Genomic DNA, 21,532 nt, shown 5'->3' on the forward strand with positions numbered 1-21,532 from the left:
GGTTTAATTTGGACCCTGTGTTCAGCAGGTTACTGAGACCAAAACCCACAGCTCTTAGTCTTGCAAATGAGGTGAAGCCAGGGCCGAGCCAGAACAATAGATGCTAACGAGCCAGTATCAGAGTCGTTCATACCCAACTCAGGGAGCGACACTTCCCTTTTATCAGAGGTGTTAATAGCAGGAGAAGATTATACCACTACTCCGCCCAGGCTTAGTGTAAAGAACCAATAGAAGGAGGGTGTGGGCTCACCAATTCCGCCCACTCTTACTGTATTTAAGGCCTAGGCTACCAGCACTTATTAGTTCGCTGACGAAGCTCTTCGGATGAGGAGCGAAACGTCCGACACCTTCTTCACAGAAGTACGGATGACGTCTCAAGAAGCCTTTCCCTATATGTTTCAAGGCTGTAAAACCCCTCACTGTACACTTTTCTCAGGCATTAAACTCTCAAACACACAAATTTTGTTCAAATTTTAATGATCAACTTACCTGATTGTGGCTTGTCCTGGCGCCGTTAGGCTGTAGCGTTTTTGTATCCATCCTCCATGAAGTGATTATTCATTTACAGTATTCCAGGCGCCCTACAGCCCCGTAACTTCTGCCTTCATTCAGCATGTGTGATCGCTAGCTAGCAGCTAGTGGTCATACAACGGGAAACAGGAACTCTTGCATGAAGGAGGTTGAGTGACAATGGTCTACAGCCAATCAGAGCGCAATGGGTGGGTTCTCCCTTAGCCAATCAGGGCTGTTGTGGCTCTATACAGACTGAGATGAAGTGGACACACATCTTCAACTCGTACATGAGCATACAACACCCTCTACTGGTAGCAGCAGTAAATACAATAACAGACCCATGCAACAGAGCACCGATGGATCACTCGAATACACCACAAGGATGCAGAACACAATGTGCGCTGTTAAAAAAAATATGCAAAATTGAACTTAAAAAAATCTGCAAAAGAGCGAATCCGCGAAAGATGAACCGCGATGCAGCGACGGAACACTGTATACGAAAAGAGGAGCATTGTTATTCTTGAACAGCAATGTTAGTGAAAGTAGCTCAGAGAGCATGCATTTCGGTGTACTGCTAGAAAAGGAATAATGAGGACAAAAAAGATGGATTGCATCAAACCACTGAACGCACCACTGACTGTACATTATGCATGGGAACATGGAAGCTATTGTGTTGTGGTTTAAATTCACATTAAGGGCTTGAGATTTTTCATATTAAGCTAACTAATATACGCATAGATGTCTCCTTCATGTCCCCTTAGGCTGCAGGTGCAGACATTCTCTCCATGCTTTCTCCTTGAAATGTGGCATATAGAAATGTTCTGGCTCAGAGTGACTAAAAATGGCTCCTTAAGCAGTTCATTTGATCTGGCTGGATATTAAAAAGCTCAGCAAGAGGTTGTGTTTGGGCAATAACTAAAGATGAAGAGGCGTCATATGAATCTTGATAAGCTTTTCTACCAATTATGTTTGAAGAAAATCTTCAAATAAAAGGCTATTTCTTAAAGCTGGCGCACAGGAAGACAGTGGGGTTTGTTAATTGGAAATGATCGAAATGAAACATTTACACTAGCCTGTATTAATTTATCATATACTGGCTGTTCACTTCAACATAACCTGACAAATCTGCCGTAATCCTGCAAGTAGACTATATTATTTACATCTGTAGTTGTAGCTTTAACTGTAAAAGAGAAGTCAATGTTTAATAATGTGAGTAAACAGATGTATGTCCCCATAACAAGTGGAATGACAGACACACACACACGCACACACACGATGGAATTGGTTTCTTCCCATCACTCGTTTTGAGCCTTATCTACTTTGTCAGCCGAAAAGGTTTTAGCAGTTCAACGATCTGCTGCCTCTTTTAACTTTAAATTGCAAGTTCTTGATAATCCCAAATCCTCTGATCAAAGGTTTGGTTCTATAATTCTGATAGATATTCCAGACTTCCAGAAAGTGTTTGCCACTGAAAGCCCAGTGGGAGGGTAGTAAAAACATACACAGCAGAAAGCGCAGGCAAATGTTTAAAGCAGCATGATTTACTTTGAGGATGTCTGGAATGTGTTTTGTGGTTGAGGTGCCATGTTGGCAGGACAATGCCTGACAAAAACATATTTATACTTCTTATACTTGTATACTTCTTGTAAAATAACAACATGACTGATGCATGGCACAGGGAGTGTTTTCATCACTGTCTTAAAAGCAGGACGGCCAGGACAGATCGTCCTGGAAAAACAAGATGTTTGGTCACCCGATCCATTAGTGGTGACTACCTATATATTTTAAGTGTGAGGCATATTGAAGCAAGAAGGGAAGGGTTCTGGAGTTGAATCTAATCATATAATTACAATAGATCAATTCGGAGAAGAATGTCAACGTAAAACCTGCAGGAGGGTTTGGACTTTGCAGGGGGAGCGACCTATGTGCCAAAAATAGATATTTTTATGAGCGTATCAATTACTCACTAACTCACTAACCCCATTGAAAAGCGGGGCTCTACTCTACTTCCATTTGGTCAATGTGCAATGTGCTCCATTTCCCAACTGGAGTGATTGACTCTCATTTATTTTTAATGAGAGGTGTGCAGCCAGGTATGAGGTGTGGACAGGGTAGTCTGGCAGTGGCAACAAGATGGTGCAATCCAGTGAAATCGTCACGCTCATGGTCGCCTCAGCTCCAGCAGTTAAATGCCCTTCGGACTTCTGGTACAGTGCGCTTGTGTGTGCTAAAGCAGAGTCTTGGACAGTGCAGCAAGACAAATACAGTAAATGCAATGCACACGTCCTTGTGCATGGTTATGCTTTTCTGTGTGAGTGTGCAGAGGGACGTGTGACTGTCTTGGGGACTGTTTAACAACAACAAAAACATGGCGACTAGAGCAGTTTCTCTCAATTTAACGATATGGAAGCGTTTAGCAGCCTGCTACATTTCATGTCGTGGCAGAAGAGTAAACAAGGCAACATAGTCCTTGATCGAGAAAACATAAAGCAACCTTTCAATATTTTGGACTTGTTTGACATCTGCAGCCGCTTCCCGATTGGTAGTGCTTAATTAAAAGCTATATGTGTTCCTTTTTCTCATCTTCTACACTTCTCCTTACCATGCCAACAACTGTGAGCGTTGTATCCTGTTTTCGTCCCCCTCCAGTTGCTTCTAATACCATACAGTATTTTTGTACCTATCTTTGTAGTTTATGTTAAGCTTCATTTTCCACCTGATTCCTCGTCTTCCTGCGATATCTTTTTACCTTTTTTCCTAGCAGTTGTAGCTGAGTTGTAGCTTTTGGTTAGTTCTCATTTTTGCCTCATATTTGGTTATTTCCTGGAATCATTTTTGTTGTCATCTGGTTTGAGTACCTCGTTTTTCCCAGTGGACCATTGCATTCTGCATGAGCTGTTCATTCAAGACTGTATTTTTGCCAGTTCTTCTGTCTCTGCTTCCCAGGGTGCAATGCTAGATGAAATATTACAGATATGATGCTATACGATTCACTCCAGTTACAATAAGATACAGTTTGACAGAATTTGAACAATAAATGCAGTGCAGGCAAGAGAGTGTATTATTGCTTACTCGGGGTGTCAGGAGGCACCCATCTCACAGGACGAAATGATGCACAAGATTGAATCCACGACAACGAAACAAGACAAGATTTTTACATTAATTTTACATTAATTTTCAGACAAGTACAATGAGAAAATATTACAAGACAAACTATTTTTTTTTATTTAACGGAGTCACAAAACAATGCAGGTGCTTTTTCAAAAACGTCAACTAATATTATTGTCATCATTTGAGACCAAATAAACCACTGTTACGATTATATATATAATAATAACAATATATCACGATAATGCAATATTTCCTTTAATATGTCATCTTTCACTCTGTAAAGTTGTAGAATTGGCGTTTGGGATGTATTTTCTCACAGACAATTCATACTGTCTGTCAAATGTTTGCAGCATTTCTTGAAATGCTGGCTTTTCAACTGTATTAAAGAGCCTGTCATGTTTCTGTATTGTCGCTCTGCTGCCGCCGATCTATTTTACCTTGCAGCACATACGGGCGCACTGATGAGCTGATGAGGGACACCTGTGGCCAATTACCTGACCCCTTATATGCTGCCGCCAGACTACCTTGCTTTGCCAGTTATTCCCTTGCCAACCCTGCTTCCTGTTCCTCCTTACCTTGGCTCCCAACTGGTCCACCTTTTCCCGTGTTTGCTTTTTGCCTTATGTGCTTTTGCTACTTGGCTACTTACCTGTTCTGCTACCTTTATTTCCTGCAGCTCTTTTCGTTACCGTAAGTCCTTTTTCCTGCCTAGCAGTGATTTTGTTTTTGTGTGTTTTTTGGCTACTGTCCTCAGTTCCTTAGTTTATCCTTTTGTATATTTTTGTGTTGTATTTTATTACCTTTGGTAATAAATTGTATTTTTTACATCGCCGTGTCTAGTCTGCATTTCGGGTTCCAACAATTGGCAGAAGCCACCTTGTGACACAGCCTTTCTTTTGCGATAACACTGGAATTCCCACACGTGTGCTGTGACATTTGACTTTGCAAGCATCCTTTTCCCTCCTAATTTCTACTACGTTACCTTGCATTGCTCCTCACGAGGCTCCAATCTTTTGCTGGGTGCATGCAAGAGGCCCCGTCTCCCTCACAGAGACAAAGCGACCGTGTGACTGACAAGAGGTCTCACTCTGTTCACCATTGTTCTATGAAGCGTCTAGGTGCTGAACCAATGCACCGAGTGAACCCTCTACAATCGATCGCAGCTGTACTGGTTTCTAAGATAACAGGAACAACCCAGTTGCGATCGATTGAATGCACTGAGAATGCTTAAACATTCTTAACTCTTGACATGTTTCGTCAAATAACCACCTTCCTTTTAAGCTAGGTAAAGTGCGTCTCATCAGCTCCCCAGGGTGCATGGGCCGCGCTTACACTAAACTTTGATGTCAAATCGTGGGCCGGAAGTTTGAGACCACTGCTCTACAAAGTAAAGTTGAGCTGTCTCTCAAGCCCAAATAACAGAACGTACAGTGTACTGGGATCATTTGTAACGTAACACAAGTGACAGTAAACTGAAACCTACTTACCTAAAATTCTTTATAAAAGGCTTTCAGGTGTTTCACCAGGTTCATAGTTTTTCCTCCTTTTGGTTTGAACATTTTGGAGGCATTATTTGCATACTGGTTTTTGCCTTGAATGCAAAGTATCTCCACAGGCAACTCCAGGTTTATTGATAAGCCAAGTTGATGTGCTTTCCCTGTACTTGTTGAAGCCTTTTTTATCAGTGCTGACTATTTAGTCGCCTCTGCTCAAACGCGTATACTGTCTGCATCAGTTCCACCAAGGATCAATATGGCTCGCAGAGAGAAAAGTTCTATATTCAATACCGACGACGCCTAAAAAAAGCAGGCATCAATGCATTTGTGTGTTGACATCGACTTGGTATCAAAGTATCAGTACACAACCCTACAGAAGTATCAACATTAGTGATAAGAAAAAGGTGTCCTGCTGCTGGCACAGCATTTTCTTCAGAAGAAATCCTTCAAATATTTTGGTTTCAATTGCCTTGTTGGTTTCATGAATCCACTCTGAAAGATGATCATTTAGAACATTTAGGGCCGCTATTGAAAATATCTTTCAGGCTTTTTGAGTCTCCTTTTAACGTGGTTTGTGTCTGTACCTGCTAATCAATTTTCAATCAGTCAAAAACTAATTAGTCTACACATTGGTCGTCGTTTTATATGTCTGATAAATAGCTGATAAAATGTATAACGTAAACTAACGTAAACAAAGTTGCAAGTCAATGTTTACCTGTAGTCTGTGTTGGATGATTTATTGATTGTCCATAGAAAAAAGACGCAAAAGAAGCCTGCTAAAGGAGATCCTTTGATGCTGACTGTATATGCGTAATTTAGATATATTTTCCTTTGGTTGAGTGTAAATTATTCTTGTTCAGCAACAGTAGAAGAATTATATTTTTACAATGGGAATATGGCTTATGCCCGTTAGCTTTCAAGATAGAGCATGTTTGCCACAATAGTATTTTTATTTTATGAAATTATTCATGACATACTGAATGTTGGTCCCTGACTGTTTTCAACATTTGCCCCATTTAAGTGCTTATGGTTTGAATAATCTTCTGTTTTCCTCAAATTGCTTATATTAAATACATTCTTTAAGTAGTTTATTGTTACAGTCCCAGTTTGTTAAAGTTTTAAAATTGGGCCATCACATTGTGGCCAGTAATGATGACAGTCCAAAAACATGAATGTTAGCTTAGGTGGAAACTCTATTCTACTCGTATTAAACGAAAGGAACTAAAGTCACTCATCTGCTGACTGAACATTTACATCCATCCACCCTTTTTCTTCCAATATGCGCGTCCAGGTTGCGAATATAAAGTGAAAGTTAAGCTTGTGTGAGAGTGATATACTGTAAGCAATGTTTGCTGCTTGTCCCAATATTTTTCCATGAGTTGTATCTAAGCGTTGCGTAGCCTTTGCTTGTGCAATGTGAGTGTGTGCCAACAAAGCCTTCTACTGAAAAGCTATTAGACTGAAAATGCACTGAGCTAATAGACTGAATCTGAAAGTATAATGGTAATGTCGAACATCTTTCATTCATAGTTAAATTTTTTGTTTGATTTTTTTTACAATACCTTATCTTGTTGCTGACAAAGCCCACATTTTCTCCTGTATCATTATGACTTGTATGTTTTAGAGAAATATCCCAATGATACGTGAAGGTCATTCTCCAGTATGACATTTCCTAAGCATCCATCATGTCGTAAAACAAAATCCCTCTTAGTTTAGGATGGCAGATGGGAATAAAAAGTTGCTGAATGATCAGTAAATAATTTAATGAACCACATACCTTTTTATTGGCAATCCAAGGACTTTTACATATAAATTAGGTTTGTCATAGTCAATAGTTTTGCAACTCTTGACCTGCAGTTGTGTAACTCTGAGTAAGTGGGAGCTGAAACTCACTGTTATTTATTTCAGCAACTTTATTTTTGATGTGAAACCAAATAATGTTCCCTGGTTGGGAATAAACTTGGCCACACTGATCTGCGTTTCAGTCTGTAAAAAGGCTTAGGAAGGCAGCAAACATATTTGTACCACGTTGCATTTTGTTCCCTTACTGTAACCAAAATGAACCGATCCATGACCTCAAACTTGAGGTGTGTACCGAACTGTGATTATGGTGTACCATTACACCCCTATTACTTACCTTGATTTAAAGTTATCTTAACAGTATGTGAATGCCTATCTAATCTCCCTTTGTCACACTGCCAGTAGCAAAGCTAAAATAGAACAAGGAAGGATGTCGTAAAATGTTCTTTATGACAGCAGAGCCAAATGAGCTCAGCTGTTTCTGTAAGGCAAGGAATGTTTATTTGTAGAGCAAACTCAGATGGCAAGGCAATTACAAAAGCTTTTCATATGAAACAAAAACACATGTGGAAAAGCAATTTTGTGAGTTGTAATAGACAAAAAAAAGATTATTGGTTGAATTGAAAATAACATAAGCTAAAATACTGCAGAATAGAGGCTTGTTTGCTGTTATTTTACTGTCTCGTGGGGCGCTTGCCTTGATTTCCACTTATTTCCAAACAGGTTGTTATTTCTATAACCTTTTTGTGAACTTTCTGTCATAATAGCACAGACGCGGGCACACAACCACAGATCTTTATAACATCTTCAGAAAGCTTCCATAATACAGTAAACACGTATCACTTTGCCAAAACACCAATTTATTTCTAAAAATATCTGTTCTAGACAGGTGAAGCAGTGTGGCCTAGTAGCAATGATCTACTCATTTTGCGTCACAGGTTTGATTCCGGCTGGTGCCCACTATTTCCCTTGTCCATCTAATTTTCTTGCAACAGACTAGGCTTTGTGATGTTGATGGTACGTTTATCATTCTTATTCAGTACTTGAGCACTTATACAGTGGATCATTTGAGATGAAGCTGTACAAGGAAATGACGGAGAGGTGTGAGTGGGTCTGGGCACACTCAGAGTCGATCACATTACTCTCTGCTCAAAAAAATTAGGGGAACACTTTGAAAACACATCAGATCTAAACTGGGGGAAAAATGATCCAGATGATCTGGTCCAGATCTGGGAGGAGATCCCCCAGGACACCATCCGTAGTCTCATTAGGAGCATGCCCAGACGTTGTCAGGCATGCGTACAAGCACGTGGGGGCCACACAAACTACTGAGAATCATTTTTGAGTTGCTACAATGACATTTTAGCTAAATGGACCAGTCTGCTGCATCATTTTTTCACTTTCATTTTTGGGGTGTCTTTGATTTCCCCCCTCTATAGGATGATCATTTTCATTTCTATCAAATTATGTGGCATCATTTTGTTACTAATACATCACCCACTTATTATCAGGAAAGATATTCAAGATCATTCCCCCCCCCAGTTTTGTGTTTTGTGTTTTGTGTTTTCGAAGTGTTCCTCTAATTTTTGCGATCGACTAGCAAAGTCCCAAAGATCAACTGGTTGATCGTCGTTGACAGGTTGGCGACCCCTGCGCCAGAGGCCAGGTGTTTCTCCAAGCCGCGTCTACATAATCAACACTGCTTGCCTGCTGTAATTCAAATAAAGACTTTTGATCATATTTTAACTTGTGTTCACCTTGCTGAAAGATTGGAGGCTGTATTGAATGTCGGGGCTAGTGCTTCTGTAGCCAAACAAACTTTTGCATCTTACAGCACACAACTATTGAAGGAGAATTGTGAAATCGTCTGATGAAAAAGCATTATCAGTGTAGCATAAAGACATAAACACGTCAAATTATTATTATTATTATTATTATTATTATTATTATTATTATTATTATTTTAAACAATGGAAATAGGTATTAGGTAACATTTTACCTGTATTACCACGTATTACTAAATGATTGACTGATGGTGAATTAAATGTGTTTTCTGTGGAAAAATAGCCTATTTTTGGAGAAATCATTTTTTATTAATTAAAAAATCCACACAATCACGAATGTGCGGGGAGCCACGGTTTTATCAACAAACTGCTTGACAGTTAGGCAAGTGAAGTGCTATTGTACTATTTCTTCTAAAACGTCAATGCGGCCAACATCGAACAATTCTTGCGCTCACAGGTGGACAAAGCACTTTGGTCCGTACAGGATTTTGTCCTTAGGAATTGAGCTTTTGGAAAACTCTAGCCAGAACTCTCATTAAGTGAGATTGGGTTCTTATGTGTAAAATTCAACCTGACTGTGCATGATAGGTTTTCAGTTTGTGACAAGATGACTATTTTTATTCACTTTCACCTTCTTGGCTCTTTGCAGCAGCATGATTCATATTTAGTTGCCATGGCATTGCATTGTGTCCTTGGGTCTCTTGCAAGTTGTTCAAAACATGTTAGTGAAGTTGTTATGGTTATTTGCCAACATACACCGTATCACCTTCTTCTGCCTCATCTTCACTTTCTTCCTCTTCAGGGGAGTAATTTGGTTCCAGTTTAGAGTATAATGGGAGATTTTTATTTTGTACCGGAATACATTTCTTTTGAGTCTATGATGATGTAGTCTGTGGAGGTACGGTATGGTTATCCAGGATAACATAATTAGCCTGTCCGACATAAAAGCACAGCTGTGGTTCCTGAGAGAGCTATGCTCTTATTAGACTGATGCAAATTGTTTTGAAGATGCATTTGAAGTTAAAACCGCATGGTCCGCATTCAATGAAACACGGTAATCCGGCGTTTAAATGAATTTCTGTGAAGTAGGATTCCTCATTTATAAATGAAATATTTTCATACTTATGGCATTGAGAACTGTTAAAAGATTTCTGAATACATTTTTTTAACATTATTATAGCCTTTTCGAAATTAAATGAAACACCTGTAGTTATACTCATATTACCCAATATAGACTTAAAGAAGATTTGTGCTCGTAAAGCTGAGTGATAAGGAGGACGGACAGAAAGTGATGTCTGGGTTTTAGAGATTAGTTTTAGCTAGGCATGCTCCGATCGATCGGCCACTGATCAATATCGGGCGATTTCCATAAAAAACTCGCCGATAAATGCCTTTCAAAGCCGATTACAAAAGCCGATCACTGTGGCTTGTACTATTGTGGCCTGCAGAGAACCCTGTGTGCAGTGAAGTGTAGGGCCCTATGATTTCTGCGTTAACGGAATCTTCTGTTAATTGCGGAATCTAGCAAAAATAGACATAATGTGAATAAAATGCAGTCATTGTGAGAGGGAGAAACACTTGTGTGGGGAAATATTTCCCCAGCGGACCGCTCAATCGTGGCGACACCTCCTCACAAACACTATCACGCCACCTCTTCAACTAAACATTTAGAAACGGCAAAAACATTTTTGTCGTAAACTTAATCACGCAAAAACTGGGGCGTTTGAAACCCCAGGTTTGGCTGTACCTATCAGAATGGTTAATTGTTTACAAAATGTTGACCTGGATGGCTTACCCGGATACTAAATTGTGTTTATCCTCTGAATCACATAATGATTTCCTCTTAAGTGCAAAGCCCACACCTTCAATATCACAGCCTTTATTTAATGCAGGATGCTCTTCCAAGGACAAAGGTGTATTCTGTCGCTGTCAATTTGCGTTTGTTTTTCCCACCTTTTACATTATTCTTGGCTCGCTTGTTATGACAAAAACAAGGAATTGTCATTCATCAGTCATGCAGCCCTTTCAGTCTCCCTGCCACGTTACTGTGTTTGCATATTAGCCTGATGACTTCCAGTTTAAGAGCCACTGTGGTGCTTGGCATTGTAGAGGGCATTACAGAAGCGTAGACACATTGATTAGACTGTTTATCATGATGAAAGAGATCAATACCAGAGGGAGTGCAAAGCTTTAAAAATGAATTGAAAGGTATTCCACGGTAATGGCAAGTCATAATTTAATTTGTATTTGGGATATTGGCAATACAGAAATAAATCTGCTCTCGGTGGGAGAGTGCATTACACGCAGTGCTTTTGTTTGTGTCCATCAAATAATAGCCAAGGAGATGGATATGTCATGTTCTTTGTTGGAAAGCACGAAAACTTTAAAGTGGCACTGACAAGGGATCCAGGGAGAAACTGATGCTTTGCAATATCATGGATTACTTGCAGGGTCACAGTGGAAAACAACTGTGGTGGACAAGCTAGGATGGAAATCCTGGATGGCAAGAGCAGCGGGGGTTTGGTAAGAAAAAAGAACGTTCTGCACTAGGTCTCGTTTGTTTTTCCCACTGCTCTTTAGATTTTTCTTCAGGGAAATTGGTCTTCCACACAGTGAAAGTGAGGGGGTGATATGGTGAAATTTTCTGGCCGAAGGCCTAAGGCATGCCCTAGTGTGGGTTGTTCCTTTTGCCTTTGAATGTGATGAAATATTTTTCTCTTGGATGCAGGTAGAGACAGGTAGACAAACACACACAGGTGTACAGTTTGTACACTGGAACAATTAATCGGTGTCTCTGAATTAGACATTGGTTGTATCTCCTCATGTCGCGCTCTTTCATACTTACACTGCATAAGTGTATTCACCCTGACAAGTATGGCAAAATGCAGCGAATGTTGCACTCAAAATGGCCAAATTGGTGAGTGCGCAGTGATAGTACGTATCGCCACCCTCAATAGTCGCCATCTTGGCTACATTGGGGAAGGGGAGGGACTGACCTGAAATAATGTCGGCTGATGAGTAACTCGTTGTGGTGGAAAGTAGTATTTGTGTTAATTAATATGAGATCACAAACATCACCATGATCACAAGTGATTCAGTCTCTCTGTTCAAGCTCTCCTACTTTTTTTTGCCCTTGTCCTGTCGAGCCAATGGGGCAAATAGTATTGTTGATCTCGATGCCCTTATATGCTAAACAGATTTGCTCTGCCAGGGAAAAGTGCAAGATACTCTCCTCCTGTTACATAGATTTTACTTGACTTTATTTGATGTTTACTGTTATGCAAATCTGGAGCGGCTGTACCAAAACAAGAGGGGATAGAGAAGAAGAGGAAAGGGAGAGAGGCAGAGAGAGGCGACACTAACAACTGCAATGACAACAACAGAACAACAGCAACAACAGGACTACTTCAGCAAATGTCTATGACAGCCATAAAGTCTATAATAGAAATCTGCATATATATGTACATGCATATATGTACGTGCATGTAATGACATGTAATTGTCACTGAGTGTATGAAAGGTGAGGGACTTTTTCCTACCACCCAACAAACCCTGCCCCACACAGCCAGCATGGGCCCCTACCACCAGAGAGCCACTGGGCCCATAGGGGTGGGAAAAACGAGACCGGCCCCCCAAGATCTAACCCGCAGAGCCCCCACCAGCAAGGGGCCAGAGGACAACCAGCCCCCGAGACCAGCGAGAGACCACACCTCACAAGGGCAGCTGGGCCACACAACGGCAGGCCTAGAGCTGCCGCCGCCAACAGAAAAGAAGCCTGCCCACGACTGGGAGTGCAAGCCCCCCACCCCCAGGGAGCGGGGCCCGGGCCGCTCCGCGTCACCCCACACCAGGCCCCGACACTGGACTGCTCTGCTCTGGTGAGTGTGCAACAACAGATTAATGCACTGAGGAACTACAGTATGTACAGTATACAGCTACACCTACTTAATTGTACTGCCAGAAATATTTCATTTGAGACACAACGTTTGATGGTGCGTTTACATTTGTTGTTTTTGGTATGGTTAAAATGACCTCTCGTCCGTTTGCGCTGATAGTATAGCTATTTTGGTCAAGTGTGATCACAGTCTACTGAACCCAGCGCTGGATTAAACAGGCTGATCGAGGCATCTTGAGAGATGGGTCCCTGCAAGAGGACTCTGGTGCTGACTGAGCTAACTGAAGTGCACTCAAGTTTTTTTTATTTTTTATTTTTGGGCCAGACCGAAGTACTGAACTGCAAGTGTAAACGCACCCCGAGTATGACTTTGCTGATACGCTGTATTACAGACGAGCCATAATTTCTCTCAGCCCGGAGTATTTAATATGCTAAAAACCAGAGACAAAAACAATCTGAAAACAATTACCGTAGAGCATTTATTATTTGTGAATTCAGAAATTACTCCTGCAACAACGTTTTTAAGCAGTCCTGTAGTATGATAATGGTTCCTCATATACTGTATTGCTCTCTTAGTCAGTGAAGCTCACAGTTTCATTTCCTCTGGCACTTGCCCTGTTCAGGGTCATGGCAGGGGCTTGGACTCTTTCCTACCTGAATTAGATAGATAACACCCTTGTGTAATCGATGGAGACTTGGCCAGATGCATAAAAGTAAGCAATGTGAACCACTACACTACCAACTGCTCCATGTTGAGCTTTGTCCTGCACCGTTGTCCTTTACAATGGTTTGTCATTTTGTTGCTTGACATTATTATAATATTAATGTGATTCCCAACATTATCAAATCTCTTTCTGTCATTCCTTGAACAATTTTTGTGCAAAGATTTAAGATTTAAAATTTTCACATTTTTGCTGGAGCGGTTCAAATGAGCAGGCATGACAGTGAGGAGTTATTAATTCATTCATGGAGCGGTACAAATAAGCAGCCATGACAGTCATAAGTTTTAGTTTATTCAAGGAGCGGTTAAAATGAGCAGTCATGGAGTTATTAATTCATTCATGGAGCGGTTCAAATGAAGAGTCACAGTAGTCATGAATTATTCATTCATTCATGGAGCGGTTCAAATGAGCATTCATTCATCGAGTAGTTCAAATGAGCAGTCTTGACAGTTATGCGTTATTCATTCATTCATGGGGGGCTCAAATGAACAGTCACAAGAGTCATGAATTATTCATTCATTGATGGAGTGGTTCCAATGACCAGTCTTGACAGTCTTATGGATTCATTCATGGAGTAGTTCAAATGAGCAGTTTTGACAGTCATGAGTTATTCATTCATTCATGGAGTAGTTCAAATGAGTATGCGTGACGGTCATGAATTATTAATTCCCTCATAGAGCGGTTAAAATTATCAGTAATGACAGTCATGAGTTTTCCATACATTCATGGAAAAGTTCAAATGAGCAGTCGTAACCGTCATGAGTTATTAATTCATTCATGGAGCGATACAAATGAGCAGTCATGACAGTCACAAGTTTTTAATTCATTCATGGAGCGGTTCAAATGAGCAGAAGCGACAGTCGTGAATTTTTCTTCATTCATTCATGGAGCGGTCAAATGAGCAGTCATGACTGTCATGAGTTATTCATTCATTCATGGAGCAATACAAATGAGCAGTCATGACAGTCACAATTTTTTAATTCATTCATGGAGCGGTTCAAATGAGCAGGCATGACATTTAATAGTTATTCATTCATGGAGTGGTTCAAATGAACAGTCAAAATAGTCATGAATTATTCATTCATTCATGGAGTGGTTCAAATGAGCAGTCAATGTGTTATGCATTCATTCATAGTTGAAATGAGCAGTCTTGACAGTCATGAGGTATTCATTCATTCATTCATTCATGGAGTGGTTCAAATGAACAGTCACAATAGTCATGAAGTACTCATTAATTAATGGAGTGGTTCAAATGAGCAGTCATATTTGCTTATTTCCCATACATACTGCATCTCACAGCTTACAGTACTTTGTCCAAACATTTTTGTTTTTGACAGACTTGCTAAAATTGTACATAATGACGTCAACACAATTTGTAAGATGCTGATTTGTAAGATTTCCCTCCCTTTTAAAAAATCAAGATGAAACGCATTCTTCTCTTCCTCTATAAGGTTGAAAAAGAGTGATGGGATGCATCGGCATAGTGCATTTATGCTTTAATGTTTGCTCTGACTCTGGGGAAAGCCATCTGTATATTGAATGAGAGCAGTTCAATATAACACAAACGAAAAAATGGTAAACAGTATCCATCTTCTTTAGGCGCTGGCGAGTTGCATTCATAAAGGGCAAATCACCATAATCCAATCAAAAGGAAAGGCCCTGTCTGAAATCATTTCATTGCTTGGAGGGGCAGAGCAGATTAATTTCTATAAAAGAATACAAACTTGTTCCATAGTGTGGACAAAAGGGTAAATTAAAGTGAGGCTAAACAGTGTCTTTGCTCTTGTCTCAGTCAGAACATTTTAAACATTATCAGAGCGGCACATATAACAATAAAGCAACCATAAACATGATGCCTTGGTTAAATCACCTTTATTTTTATTTTTATGCGTATATCTGTTAGGGGTGTAGTGGTACGCCATAATCACGGTTTGGTACATATCTTGGTTTTGTTCAATTAACTACAGTAAGGGAACAGAATGCAAAACAAAACTATTTAGCTTTAGTGTAAACAGTTTAAGGATTTTTTAAATTAAATATTAAAAACTGCTCGTAATTGGCCAATAAATACAATTATCAAATACAAATAATAATAATAATAATAATAATAATAATTGAAAAAAATGAAGTAATATATAAATGCCAGGGGTGTCCAAACTTTTTCCACAGAAGCCGCACACAGAAAAACTGAAGTATGAGTGGCCATTTTGATAGATTTTGTATATTAAAGATACTAAAACCAATCCATTGTAGGTCAACCTATGCTAAATTATGTGAACAAAACATCAACATCCTAGCTTTCTGTTGTAGGTGACAGGTATAGATGATAAAATACAGGTGGTCCTCGGGTTACGGACGAGTTCCGTTCGTAGACTGTGATGTTAGTTGGGTTATTTCTCCCCAGGCTATTCTGGGAGGATAATCTCCCCCAGCTAGCCAAAGGCTGGGCTGTACTGCATAAAGGTACCTCAGTTTTTCAAATGTCGTATAAATACATTAATTTTATCAAGTGTATGTGTGCGCTTGAATTTGTGTGGCGTATGCATGAAAACTTCGAACTAATTTATCCCTACAGAGCCAGGTTTTGTGAGTACACAGTAGTCTGTGCATTCTTGGATATAAAATAAGTGCCATAACTTTGATAAAGAATGTGGGAAACACTATTGAATTCAAGAAAGAAGTCGTAGCAAAGTACAGAGGTGGCATCTGTGTAGCTCTCGCCTCCCTTGCCACTTCCTCATCGCCGTCTTTGTCAACAAGATACTTCAGTCAAGGTAAAAGTGATGTTCATTACCCCTTTCATTCGTCATTCATATGCATTTTGCACTGTTTTCTGCATGCAAAACTATGATTACTCTCTAGAAAATGTGTTTTGTGTTAACATTTTTGGGTGTCTGGGAGGGATTGATTGGATTTACATTGTTTCCAATGGTATTAATTGTTTGTTTTCTTATGATTCAGTTTTTCACGGACCCTTTGGAACAGACGAATAGCAAAAACTGAGCTACCACTGTATTTGTTTACTTGTTTTTTAATTTGAGCCTGGAGTCTGTAATTAGCTTATTTTTAGCTAACCGTGTGCCTGCAGTCAGCTCTTTTCAGATCTCTTTATTTACCACAGTTTGTAGTTTTTCTCTATGTGCTCATTGTGACACAGTCTATACCTGGTCCCATCAGTAGTACACCTGAGTCTTGCCTTGCCCGTGTCATGGCCAGTTGTACCCCATTGTCCAATTAGTTTCTGGTTATTCAGTTCCCTGTTCTCTATTAGGTCTTTATCTGGTCGTCAGTGGTGTCAACATTTGAACGATTAAGGGTGGTAAGTACCCCTCACTTACATCATTACTCACCATTATGGGCATGCAACATCCAGGTACTGCCAGCATATTCAATTTTTCCACGTGTTTTGAACTTATGTACTCAAAAGGCTTAGTGTAAGTACAGAAGTGTGTGAATTGAGACATAGCCATCACACAAATGGAATATTCCCATCGTTACACTTCAATAAGTATACTGTATACTCTGCGTACTTAATTCCTGTAGGCGTGAGTTTTGACAGTGTAGCGCTCCTCCAAACTGACTACCGTTGTTGCACACTTACCAGAAATGACAATCGGGATATCTACCCGCCTTTTCAACGTCTTATTTCCTTTTAAATGATGAATTGGAACCACTCGACAGACGATTATTGCCCACATTCAGATTGGCCGATCAAATATCTGCAATCTTTGTTTGCCACTTAACAATGACTTTTGTCACTCGCATGTACCCCCACTTCAACTGAGGCTGTCACTTGTTGTTTGATAGTCTCTTCCCTTCGGCTATGGAGCCAAAATTGCGACTATCGAGAGTGGTAAGTGTCCATCACTGTGCACTCACATGATAGGCTTGCTTGAGTGCAACATCCAGGTACCCTATAGGTACCTATTGATACCCTACTTCTCAGTAGTGATGACTGACGCTCTTATGTCGTGAATTGGGTACTCTAGTCACTCGTTACAAAGCGTAGAAATTAGCACATGCGCAACAAGTTGCACCTATGTGTTGAGTACCCTTGAGTGAGTGACACTCGAGTCTTAGTCAAGTACCATTGAGTCTGTGAAACTCGAGTCTTCATTCACCCATGAGTCAGTGAAATTTGAGTCCTCATTGACCCACGAGTCAGTGAAACTTGTGTGTTTGTCGAGTACCCCTGAGTCAGTGAAACTTGAGTCTTCATTGACCTACGAGTCAGTGAAACTTGTGTCTTTGTCGAGTACCCTTGAGTCAGTGAAACCTTAGTCTTCATTGACCCATGAGTCAGTGAAACGTGTGTCTTTGTCGAGTACCCTTGAGTCAGTGAAACTTGAGTCTTCATTGACCCACGAGTCAGTGAAACTTGTGTCTTTATCGAGTACCCTTGAGTCGGTGAAACTCAAGTCATTCTCAACCCGTGAGCCAGTGAAACTCAAATTTTCGTCGACTCATGGGTCAGTGAAACTCTAGTCTTTGTTGAGCACCCATTTAGTTGTTGAAACAAAATGTTTTGTCAAGCCTGTGATGCAGCTCAGGTGAAGGCTATATCTGTTGCGTTTTCCATGGAGCTAATATGTTTACATGGATGCAGTTAGAAAAACAGTTGCTCAATTACAGTATTACATATTATTACAACACCTATTGATTCATCCTAACAGTTTAGCTATAGCAATAGCTTTCTGTCTAACAGCTAGCAGATAGAAGGCCTTCTTGACAGACACACACACTCACATAGCACAATCAGAGTTGTTATTGGCAAAATACCGGGAGACACACATTAGATACATTGTTGTCACACAAGCTTAACTCTCACTTCTACACAAACCTAACTCTCACTTTCTAGAGGGGTGCAGCAACTGCAATATAGACTCTTATTTTGTAATGCAATTTGAAAACCATTTATATTCGCTACATCTCCAAAAGCAATGCAGTCCAAAGAACCAGGAGGAAAGGCTAAAGAGAAGGAACAGCCTTTACAAAAGACATGCTAACTGGGTTCCGTTTTTAATTTAGCTAGCAGTAGCAGGGGTGAGTAAGTGAACAAGTTAGGGGAGCTGAGTACCTGTGAGTCCCGTCTCAGTCAAAAACTTTTGAACGACTCACTGATGCCCCACGTTGTCAGTGTGAACTTTTAACTCGAAAAAGTATAAGAAGGAAAGTGCAAAGCTGCGATCTAAAAATATGAATAACTGGTCATTTTATTTTACTTGAATAAGTGAGACGAATTTCAGCTAATGTCTATGACGTGCTCATCATTTTTATGATTATCATCTGCTGTCTAATTATCAAAAATGCACAATCGAGCCATTAATCACGGCCGCATTACTTGGCCTGAGGTAATGTTTCTGTACAGTGCACTCTGTCACACGCTAGAGTGACATCCATTCAAAAACAAAGCCCACCGGGCATTCTTTTCTGGCCGTATGTGTGTGACCATGGTGTGTGCGGTATTTGGTGCCTTTGCTTATCTGGCTGCCGAGAGAGCTATATGAGAGCTCGCTGTGTAATTGAAATGTCATGCGTACAGGAGTTTGACTGAACGGGGAGCCTTTAGCCATGCCCCAATGAGCCCATGACAGATGAGCAACAGCTTCCCCAATGAGAAGTGGCATTCCCTGAACCCATTCCTCCTCCTCCGTCTTCCTCCTCCCTCGTCCATCATCCCATCTAAGGCCACTTTCCAATCCGCTTTCTGCTGATCCCCGCTGCCTATCCGAAGTCTCGCGGTGATTAACAACAGCGCTTGGTAGTTGGAGAGATATTAAAATAAATGGCGAGTGCGTCAGGATCCGAAGGAACGCCAAAGGTAAACTATTGCGTTATTGATGGGGGCGGTGAACTTGCCTTTCAACTGTACTAATTCAGATGGGGAAGAAACACCCCGAGTTTGATTGCTGACAAGGAAGGACCCAACACAGTATTAGTCATTTTCACATAATCCACAGTGATTCATAAGTGCATCGTTTATAATACATGCTCCCTCCCACTCGCTGCTTTCTCATTACGGGGCGTTCCACAGACAATAAACCTACGACGGTGAGATAATGTAATCACGGCTACATAATAATCCATCGGCGAAACCTTGCACCATTTTCAAATTTGGGTGTCGAATGCAGTTATGATTAAACCGAAAAGCATTTTAAAACTTGGCAAAGCAATACATAAAGGAAACTGTAGCTTTTTACAGTACGGTAATCCCTCGTTTATCGCGATTAATTGGTTCCAGACCCAACCGTGATAAGTGAATTTCCACAAAGTAGGATTCCTTATTTATAAATGGAGTATTTTCAAAGAGCCTTCTCCTTCTCTCCTTCTAAATATGGTTTGTCAAAATCCAAGAAAAAACACTATCCACAACATAAAGTAGAGGTGGTCCTCGGGTTGTGTACGAGTTCCGTTCCTACGAGGCGTAATTCGAATTTTAGTATTAGTCAGGACTCATACCTAAATTAACACTTGAGTCACCCACAGAACACATGAAGGACATACAATACAATAATAAATAATAGAAGAGTAATACAAGAATTAAATGAAATAGTAGTAAAAAAGAACAAAAAACCTCTAGGCTGCTAAATTATTACTGTCTCTTCCATAGCAGCAGATCCTTTAACATGCTCAAGGACACAGCAGCAACTTGGCATTTTCATAACTTTCTTCAAAAAAGAAAAAAAAAACAGGATGGAACGGCTAGGACGGGATGTGAAAACAGGACATACCCGGGAAAACAGGTCATTTGGTGACCCTAAGCCCTCTATTTAGAAAGCTCTGCACCAAAAGTCAGGTTCCATGTACCGTCACAACCCTAATATTTACTACTTTTTACTTATTCCTACCACCACTAAGTATTTTTGACAGAAAACAGGGAGCAGAGGGAGATACCCTTGTGCATATTAAATTGGTGTGCCATCACCTCCATTCCAGAGCAGTTTGGAACATGAAGAATACAACAGCTGTCTCAACTGACTGCGCACAAAAGAGCCATTTGTTAGCAGCTCGCTGATGCCATTCAGCACCCAGTGGCACCGTTCTGCAGTGATTTCACCAGCTGTTATGAGCAGGAGGGGCTGCTTTAAGTCAAGGTAAAACCAAGAGCTCTGAGTGAAATCAAGAGTGTATGTTCAAGGTCATCCGACCACCATCAGTACCTTCAGCGTTGTGGGAAGGGAGGAAGAACTGGAGATGCACGCAATATACTACAGTATTGTTGTTTTTAATAGAGATGTACCCGTAAATTCCGGTGTATAAGCCGCAATGTGCGCCATTTTCGGTTACAAATGGTGTGCCATGTGCGTAATTTATGCGTAACTAACGCAAACAGCCCGCTTTTCAGGCGCGCCATAAATAAATAAAAGACACGTATTGTCACTGCAAATGGTAAAATGCATGCATATGCATGCTATACACATGAAAGACAGCAGAAGTGATACAACACCTAGAGTAGCAACATCCTATTGGTAGTGATGCCATCTTCCCAGCATGCCTTGCGGGATATTTTGTAAATAGTTGTTAAAATGACGTGTTTATAGTTGATGTAGTTGTTGTTCATTGTTTCCCCGTAAAAGTAGCAGTCGTTGTGTGTTTTTTACTTACCAGTTAGGCGTTTGCTCCTCCTCATGAAGATGTTCGGTACACTTATCCTGAAATTAAATACTAAGAAAACCCGGGAGCTCTATCAGCCTCCACTCAGTCGCAATGCAACCTGGATAACACGCTGACATGCAGCACGGAGGAGTAGTGGTTAGCATGTCTGCCTCATAGCAAGGAGATTCAACTTCTAATCTCGGTTGGAACATCTGTGTGTGGAGTTTGCATGTTCTCTCCATGCTTGTGCTTTCTGGTTTACGTTAGAAATGTATGCAAAAATGTTGCCTCAGTTTGCGGAGTGCATTTTGTCGTGTTATTAATACACTGCATGAGTCCGACTGCGTTCAAAATGTATTTTCATCACAAACTGCCCCTGTTAGGACTGGTCAAAAATAGAGCCAGAAGTCATTGTCGCCCAGCTTTGCTGCCCGTCTATGACATCAGGGGTTGTCTCTGACGTTCTTTGCTAACTTACAGTTACGCCACAACTCTCTGCTTTTCTTATCGTACGAAAAAGGTGCCAGCACTTTGATAAAGAAGGTGAGAAACACTATTGAATTCAAGAAATAACTCATAGCAAAACACAAAAGTGGTGTCCGTGTAGATCTCTGC

Source organism: Dunckerocampus dactyliophorus, chromosome 21 (assembly GCF_027744805.1).
Source record: "Dunckerocampus dactyliophorus isolate RoL2022-P2 chromosome 21, RoL_Ddac_1.1, whole genome shotgun sequence".
NCBI classification, from domain to species: Eukaryota; Metazoa; Chordata; class Actinopteri; order Syngnathiformes; family Syngnathidae; genus Dunckerocampus; species Dunckerocampus dactyliophorus.